This window comes from Arachis hypogaea, chromosome 9 (genome assembly GCF_003086295.3).
Source record: "Arachis hypogaea cultivar Tifrunner chromosome 9, arahy.Tifrunner.gnm2.J5K5, whole genome shotgun sequence".
NCBI lineage: Eukaryota > Viridiplantae > Streptophyta > Magnoliopsida > Fabales > Fabaceae > Arachis > Arachis hypogaea.
This window is the reverse complement of record NC_092044.1, coordinates 91560628-91568001: the sequence shown is the minus strand read 5'-3', so window position 1 is coordinate 91568001 and position 7374 is coordinate 91560628. Positions and strand designations below refer to the sequence as shown.

The window sequence follows — 7374 nt, the reverse complement described above, 5'->3', positions numbered from 1 at the left end:
GGTATAGTTTTGGGCGTTAAACACCAGAATGTGCACCATTCTGGGCGTTTAACGCCAGGATGGCACAAGAGGGAAGATTCTGTTTTTCAATGCAATTTTTTTCAGGTTTTCAAAGTTTTTCAAAATCAAATCTTTTTCAAATCATATCTTTTCAATCATGTGTTTTCAAAATCAATTTCTTTCCTTACTTGCTATCAATTAATGATTTGATTCACATTTCAAGTATGTTGCCTTTTCTGTTGAGAAAGGTTTAATGTTTGAATCATATCTTTTCTTGTTAGCCAAGTTTCTAATTTTCAAAATCAAATCTTTTAAAATGTTTTTCAAATCATATCTTCTCAATCACATTTTTTTAAAACCAATCATATTTTCTTAACCACATCTTTTTCAAAATAATTTTCAATCAAATCTTTCTGATTTCTAATTTCAAAATCTTTTTCAAAAATCACTTGATCTCTTTCCCACTCTTGGTTTTCGAAAACTAATTAGTGTTTTTCAAAATGTTTTCAAAAATTCTTACTTAATTTTCGAAAATTACTTCCCTTCTTCTCACATCCTTCTATTTATGGACTAACACTATTCCTTAATGCAAAATTTGAACTCCATCTTCTTTGATAAGTTCGAATTTTCTACTTCTGTCTTCTACTTTTCTTTTCCTCTGACACCTAAAGGAATCTCTATACTGTGACATAGAGGATTCCACATTTTCTTGTTCCCTTCTCTTTCTTATGAGCAGGAGCAAGGACAAAAGCATTCTTGTTGAGGCTGATCCTGAACCTGAAAGGACCTTGAAGAGAAAGCTAAGAGAAGCCAAAGCACAACTCTCTATAGAGGACCTAACCGAAATCTTCAAAGAAGAAGAACCTATGGCAGCCGAAAACAACAACAATGCCAACAATGCAAGGAAGGTGCTGGGTGACTTCACTGCACCTACTCCCAATTTCTATGGGAGAAGCATCTCTATCCCTGCCATTGGAGCAAACAACTTTGAGCTTAAGCCTCAATTAGTTTCTCTAATGCAACAGAATTGCAAGTTCCATGGACTTCCATTGGAAGATCCTCATTAGTTTTTGGCTGAGTTCTTGCAAATCTGTGACACTGTCAAGACTAATGGGGTTGACCCTGCGGTCTACAGACTTATGCTATTCCCTTTTGCTGTAAGAGACAGAGCTAGGACATGGTTGGACTCTCAACCTAAAGAAAGCCTGGACTCTTGGGAAAAGCTAGTCAATGCCTTCTTGGTAAAGTTCTTTCCACCTCAAAAATTGAGTAAGCTTAGAGTGGAAGTCCAAACCTTCAGACAGAAGGAAGGAGAATCCCTCTATGAAGCTTGGGAAAGATACAAACAATTAATCAGAAAGTGTCCTTCTGATATGCTTTCTGAATGGAGCATCATAGGTATTTTCTATGATGGTCTCTCTGAACTATCCAAGATGTCTTTGGATAGCTCTGCTGGAGGATCTCTTCATCTGAAGAAGACGCCTACAGAAGCTCAAGAGCTGATTGAAATGGTTGCAAATAACCAATTCATGTACACTTCTGAAAGAAATCCTGTGAACAATGGGACTAGTCAGAAGAAAGGAGTTCTTGAGATTGACACTCTGAATGCCATATTGGCTCAGAATAAAATATTGACTCAACAAGTCAATATGATTTCTCAAAGTCTGTCTGGAATGCAAAATGCACCAAGCAGTACTAAGGAAGCTTCGTCTGAGGAAGAAGCTTATGATCCTGAGAACCCTTCAATGGAAGAGGTGAATTACATGGGAGAACCCTATGGAAACACCTATAATCCTTCATGGAGAAATCATCCAAATTTTTCATGGAAGGATCAACAGAGACCCCAACAAGGTTTCAACAATAATAATGGTGGAAGAAACAGGTTTAGCAATAGCAAGCCTTTTCCATCATCTTCTCAACAACAGACAGAGAGTTCTAAGCAGAATAACTCTGACTTAGCAACCATGGTTTTTGATCTGATCAAAACCACTCAAAGTTTCATGACTGAAACAAGATCCTCCATTAGAAATTTGGAGGCACAAGTGGGTCAGCTGAGCAAGAAAATTACTGAACTCCCTCCTAGTACTCTTCCAAGCAATACAGAAGAAAATCCAAAAGGAGAGTGCAAGGCCATCAACATGGCCGAATTTTGGGAGGAAGAAGAGGCAGTGAACGCCATTAAGAAAGACCTCAATGGACGTCCACTGACCTCCAATGAGTTCCCCAATGAGGAACCATGGGAATCTGAGGCTCAAAATGAGACCATAGAGATTCCATTGGACTTACTTCTGCCATTCATGAGCTCTGATGAGTATTCTTCCTCTGAAGAGGATGAGTATGTCACTGAAGAGCAAGTTGCTAAATACCTTGGAGCAATCATGAAGCTGAATGATAAGTTATTTGGAAATGAGACTTGGGAGGATGAACCTCCTTTGCTTACCAAGGAACTGGATGACTTGTCTAGGCAGAAACTGCCTCAAAAGAGACAGGATCCTGGGAAGTTTTCAATACCTTGTACCATAGGCACCATGACCTTCAAGAAGGCCTTGTGTGACTTAGGGTCAAGTGTAAACCTCATGCCTCTCTCTGTAATGGAGAAGTTAGGGATCTCTGAGGTGCAAGCTACAAAAATCTCACTAGAGATGGCAGACAATTCAAGAAAACAAGCCCATGGACTTGTAGAGGATGTTCTGGTTAAAGTTGAAGATCATTACATCCCTACTGATTTCATAGTCCTAGAGACTGGGAAGTGCATGGATGAATCCATCATCCTTGGCAGACCCTTCCTAGCCACAGCAAGGGCTGTGATTGATGTTGATAGAGGAGAGTTGATCATTCAAGTGAATGAAGAATCCTTGGTGTTTAAGGCTCAAGGATATCCCTCTGTCATCATAGAGAGGAAGCATGAAGAGCTTCTCTCAAAACAGAGCCAAACAGAGCCCCCACAGTCAAACTCTAAGTTTGGTGTTGGGAGGCCACAACCAAACTCTAAGTTTGGTGTTGAACCCCCACATTCAAACTCTAGTTTGGTGTTGGGAGGTTCCAACATAGCTCTGAACATTTCTGAGGCTCCATGAGAGTCCTCTGTCAAGCTAATGACATTAAAGAAGCGCTTGTTGGGAGGCAACCCAATGTTTTATAATTAACTATTTTCTTTAGTTATTTTATATTTTTTGTAGGTTGATGATCATAAGAAGTCACAAAATCAATGAAAAAAGTAAAAACAGAATGAAAAACAGAAAGAAAAACAGCACACCCTGGAGGAAGAACCCACTGGCGTTTAAACGCCAGTGAGGCTAGCTGTTGGGCGTTTAACGCCCAGTCTGGCACCATTCTGGGCGTTTAACGCCAGAAAGGGGCACCAGACTGGCGTTAAACGCCAGAAAAGGGCAAGAAGCTGGCGTTAAACGCCAGAAATGGGCACTAGCCCGGCGTTTAACGCCAGAATTGGCACAAAACGAGATTTTGCTTGCCATTTGGTGCAGGGATGACTTTTCCTTGACACCTCAGGATCTGTGGACCCCACAGGATCCCCACCTACCCCACCACTCTCTCTCTTCTTCTTCACCCATTCACCAATCACCTCAACACCTCTTCCCCCAAAAACCCTTCAACTATCAAATCCCATCTTTCTCTTCACCACTCACCTCTATCCTTCATAAAACCCCACCTACCCCACCATTCAAATCCAAACCACTTTCCCACCCAAACCCACCCATACATGACCGAACCCTCCCTTCCCCCTCTCCTATATATACCCTCCTTCACTCCTTCATTTTCACACAACATACACACCACTTCTCACCTTCTTGGCCGAAAACAAAAGCCATTCCCTTTCCCCTCATTTCTTCTTCTTCTACTCTCTTCATTCTTCTTTTGCTCGAGGACGAGCAAACCTTTTAAGTTTGGTGTGGTAAAAGCATTGCTTTTTGTTTTTTCCATAACCATTTATGGCATCCAAGGCTGGAGAAACCTCTAGAAAGAGGAAAGGGAAGGCAAAAGCTTCCACCTCCGAGTCATGGGAGATGGAGAGATTCATCTCAAGGGTGCATCAAGACCACTTCTATGAAGTTGTGGCCTTAAAGAAGGTGATCCCCGAGGTCCCTTTTTTACTCAAAAAGAGTGAATATCCGGAGATCCGACATGAGATCCGAAGAAGAGGTTGGGAAGTTCTTACCAACCCCATTCAACAAGTCAGAATCTTGATGGTTCAAGAGCTCTATGCCAATGCATGGATCACCAAGAATCATGATCAAAGTGTGAACCCGGATCCAAAGAATTATCTTACTATGGTTCGGTGGAAATACTTGGATTTTAGTCCGGAAAGTGTAAGGTTGGCATTCAATTTGCCCATGATGCAAGGAGATGAACACCCTTACACTAAAAGGGTCAACTTTGATTAAAGGTTGGACCAAGTCCTCACAGTCATATGTGAAGAGGGCGCCCAATGGAAGAGAGATTCAAGAGGGAAGCCGGTTCAATTGAGAAGGCATGACCTCAAACCCGTGGCTAGAGGATGGTTGGAGTTTATCCAACGCTCAATCATCCCCACTAGCAACCGGTCCGAAGTTACCATAGACCGGGCTATCATGATTCATAGCATCATGATTGGAGAAGAAATAGAAGTTCATGAGGTTATAGCTCAAGAGCTTTATAAGGTGGCGGACAAGTCCTCTACTTTGGCAAGGTTAGCCTTCCCTCATCTCATTTGTCACCTCTGTTATTCAGTTGGAGTTGACATAGAGGGAGACATCCCTATTGATGAGGACAAGCCCATCACTAAGAAGAGGATGGAGCACACAAGAGACCCCACTCATCATGAGATCCCTGAGGTTCCTCAAGGGATGCACTTTCCTCCACAAAACTATTGGGAGCAACTAAACACCTCCCTAGGAGAATTGAGTTCCAACATGGGACAACTAAGGGTGGAGCATCAAGAACACTCCATCATCCTCCATGAAATTAGAGAAGATCAAAGAATCATGAGAGAGGAGCAACAAAGACAAGGAAGAGACATTGAGGAGCTCAAGCACTCCATAGGACCTTCAAGAGGAAGAAAGAGCTGCCATCACTAAGGTGGACCCGTTCCTTAATCTCCTTGTTCTTTATTTTTCTGTTTTTCGAAAATTATGCCTATGTTTATCTATGCTTGTGTCTTGTGATCATTAGGGTCTTAGTGTCTATGCCTTAAAGTTATGAATGTCCTATGAATCCATCACCTTTCTTAAATAAAAAAAATGTGCTTAATTGAAAAAGAGAAGAATTGCATGAATTTTGAATTTTATAACAGTTTAATTATTTTGATGTGGTGGCAATATTTTTGTTTTCTGAATGTATGCTTAAACAGTGCATATGTCTTTTGAATTTGTGGTTCATGAATGTTGGCTCTTGAAAGAATGATGAAAAAGGAGACATGTTACTGAGGATCTGAAAAATCATAAAAATGATTCTTGAAGCAAGAAAAGGCAATGAAAAAATATATATATTTTCGAAAAAAAAAGAGAAAAAAATTCGAAAAAATAGAGAAAAGAGAAATAAAGTTGTGATCCAAGGCAATAAGAGTGTGCTTAAGAACCCTGGACACCTCTAGTTGGGGACTTTGGCAAAGCTGAGTCACAATCTGAAAAGGTTCACCCAATTATGTGTCTGTGGCATGTATGTATCCGGTGGTAATACTGGAAGACAGAGTGCTTTGGGCCACGGCCAAGACTCAATAAGTAGCTATGTTCAAGAATCATCATACTTTACTAGGAGAATCAATAACACTATCTGGATTCTAAGTTCCTAAAGAAGCCAATCATTCTGAATTTCAAAGGATAGAGTGAGATGCCAAAACTGTTCAGAGGCAAAAAGCTAAAAGCCCCGCTCATCTAATTAATACTGATCTTCATAGATGTTTTTGGAATTCATTGCATATTCTCTTCTTTTTATCTTATTTGATTTTCAGTTGCTTGAGGGCAAGCAACAATTTAAGTTTGGTGTTGTGATGAGCGGATAATTTGTACGCTTTTTGGCATTGTTTTTAGTATGTTTTTAGTATGATCTAGTTAGTTTTTAGTATATTTTTATTAGTTTTTAGTTAAAATTCACTTTTCTGGACTTTACTATGAGTTTGTGTGTTTTTCTGTGATTTCAGGTATTTTCTGGCTGAAATTGAGGGACCTGAGCAAAAATTTGATTCAGAGACCAAAAAGGACTGCAGATGCTGTTGGATTCTGACCTCCCTGCACTCGAAGTGGATTTTCTGGAGCTACGGAAGCCCAATTGGCGCGCTCTTAATGGCGTTGGAAAGTAGACATCCTGGGCTTTCCAGCAATATATGATAGTCCATACTTTGTCCAAGATTTGATGGCCCAAAATGGGAGTTAAACGCCCAAACTGGCACTAAAGCTGGCGTTTAACTCCAGAAGGAGTCTCTACACGAAAATGCTTCATTGCTCAGCCCAAGCACACACCAAGTGGGCCCGGAAGTGGATTTTTATGTCATTTACTCATCTCTGTACACCCTAGGCTACTAGTTTTCTATAAGTAGGACCTTTTACTATTGTATTTTCATCTTTGGACATCTAGTTCTTAGATCATATCGGGGTAGTTATCTTTGTTTTGATGCTATCTTAGATCATTGGGAGGCTGGCCATTCGGCCATGCCTAGACCTTGTTCTTATGTATTTTCAACGGTGGAGTTTCTACACACCATAGATTAAGGTGTGGAGCTTTGCTGTACCTCGAGTATTAATGCAATTACTATTGTTCTTCTATTCAATTCCGCTTGTTCTTGTTCTAAGATATCACTTGTTCTTCAACTTGATGAATGTGATGATCCGTGACACTCATCATCATTCTCACCTATGAACGTGTGATTGACAACCACCTCCGTTCTACCTTCGATTGGGTGAATATCTCTTGGATTCCTGATACACGATGCATGGTTGATCGCCTGACAACCGAGTGCTCGCCTGACAAACGAGCCAGCCATTCCGTGAGATCAGAGTCTTCGTGGTATAGGCTAGAACTGATGGCGGCATTCAAGAGAATCCGGAAGGTCTAACCTTGTCTGTGGTATTCTGAGTAGGATTCAATGATTGAATGACTGTGACGTGCTTCAAACTCCTGAGGGCGGGGCGTTAGTGACAGACGCAAAAGAATCACTGGATTCTATTCTGGCCTGATCGAGAACCGACAGATGGATAGCCGTGCCGTGACAGGGTGCGTTGAACATTTCCACTGAGAGGATGGGAGGTAGCCACTGACAACGGTGAAACCCTTGCTTAAGCTTGCCATGGAAAGGAGGAAGAAGGATTGGATGAAGACAGTAGGAAAGCAGAGAGACGGAAGGGAAGGCATCTTCATACGCTTATCTGAAATTCCTACCAA

General features: G+C 41.1%; 1 non-coding gene across 1 annotated transcript; it reads right to left on the bottom strand.

The window, feature by feature from the left end:
• Positions 1-1271: 1271 nt before the first annotated feature.
• On the bottom strand, positions 1272-1379 carry LOC112713982 (small nucleolar RNA R71). The gene has a single exon (XR_003158941.1). It is a non-coding gene; the product is annotated as a small nucleolar RNA R71 (small nucleolar RNA).
• Positions 1380-7374: the final 5995 nt, after the last annotated feature.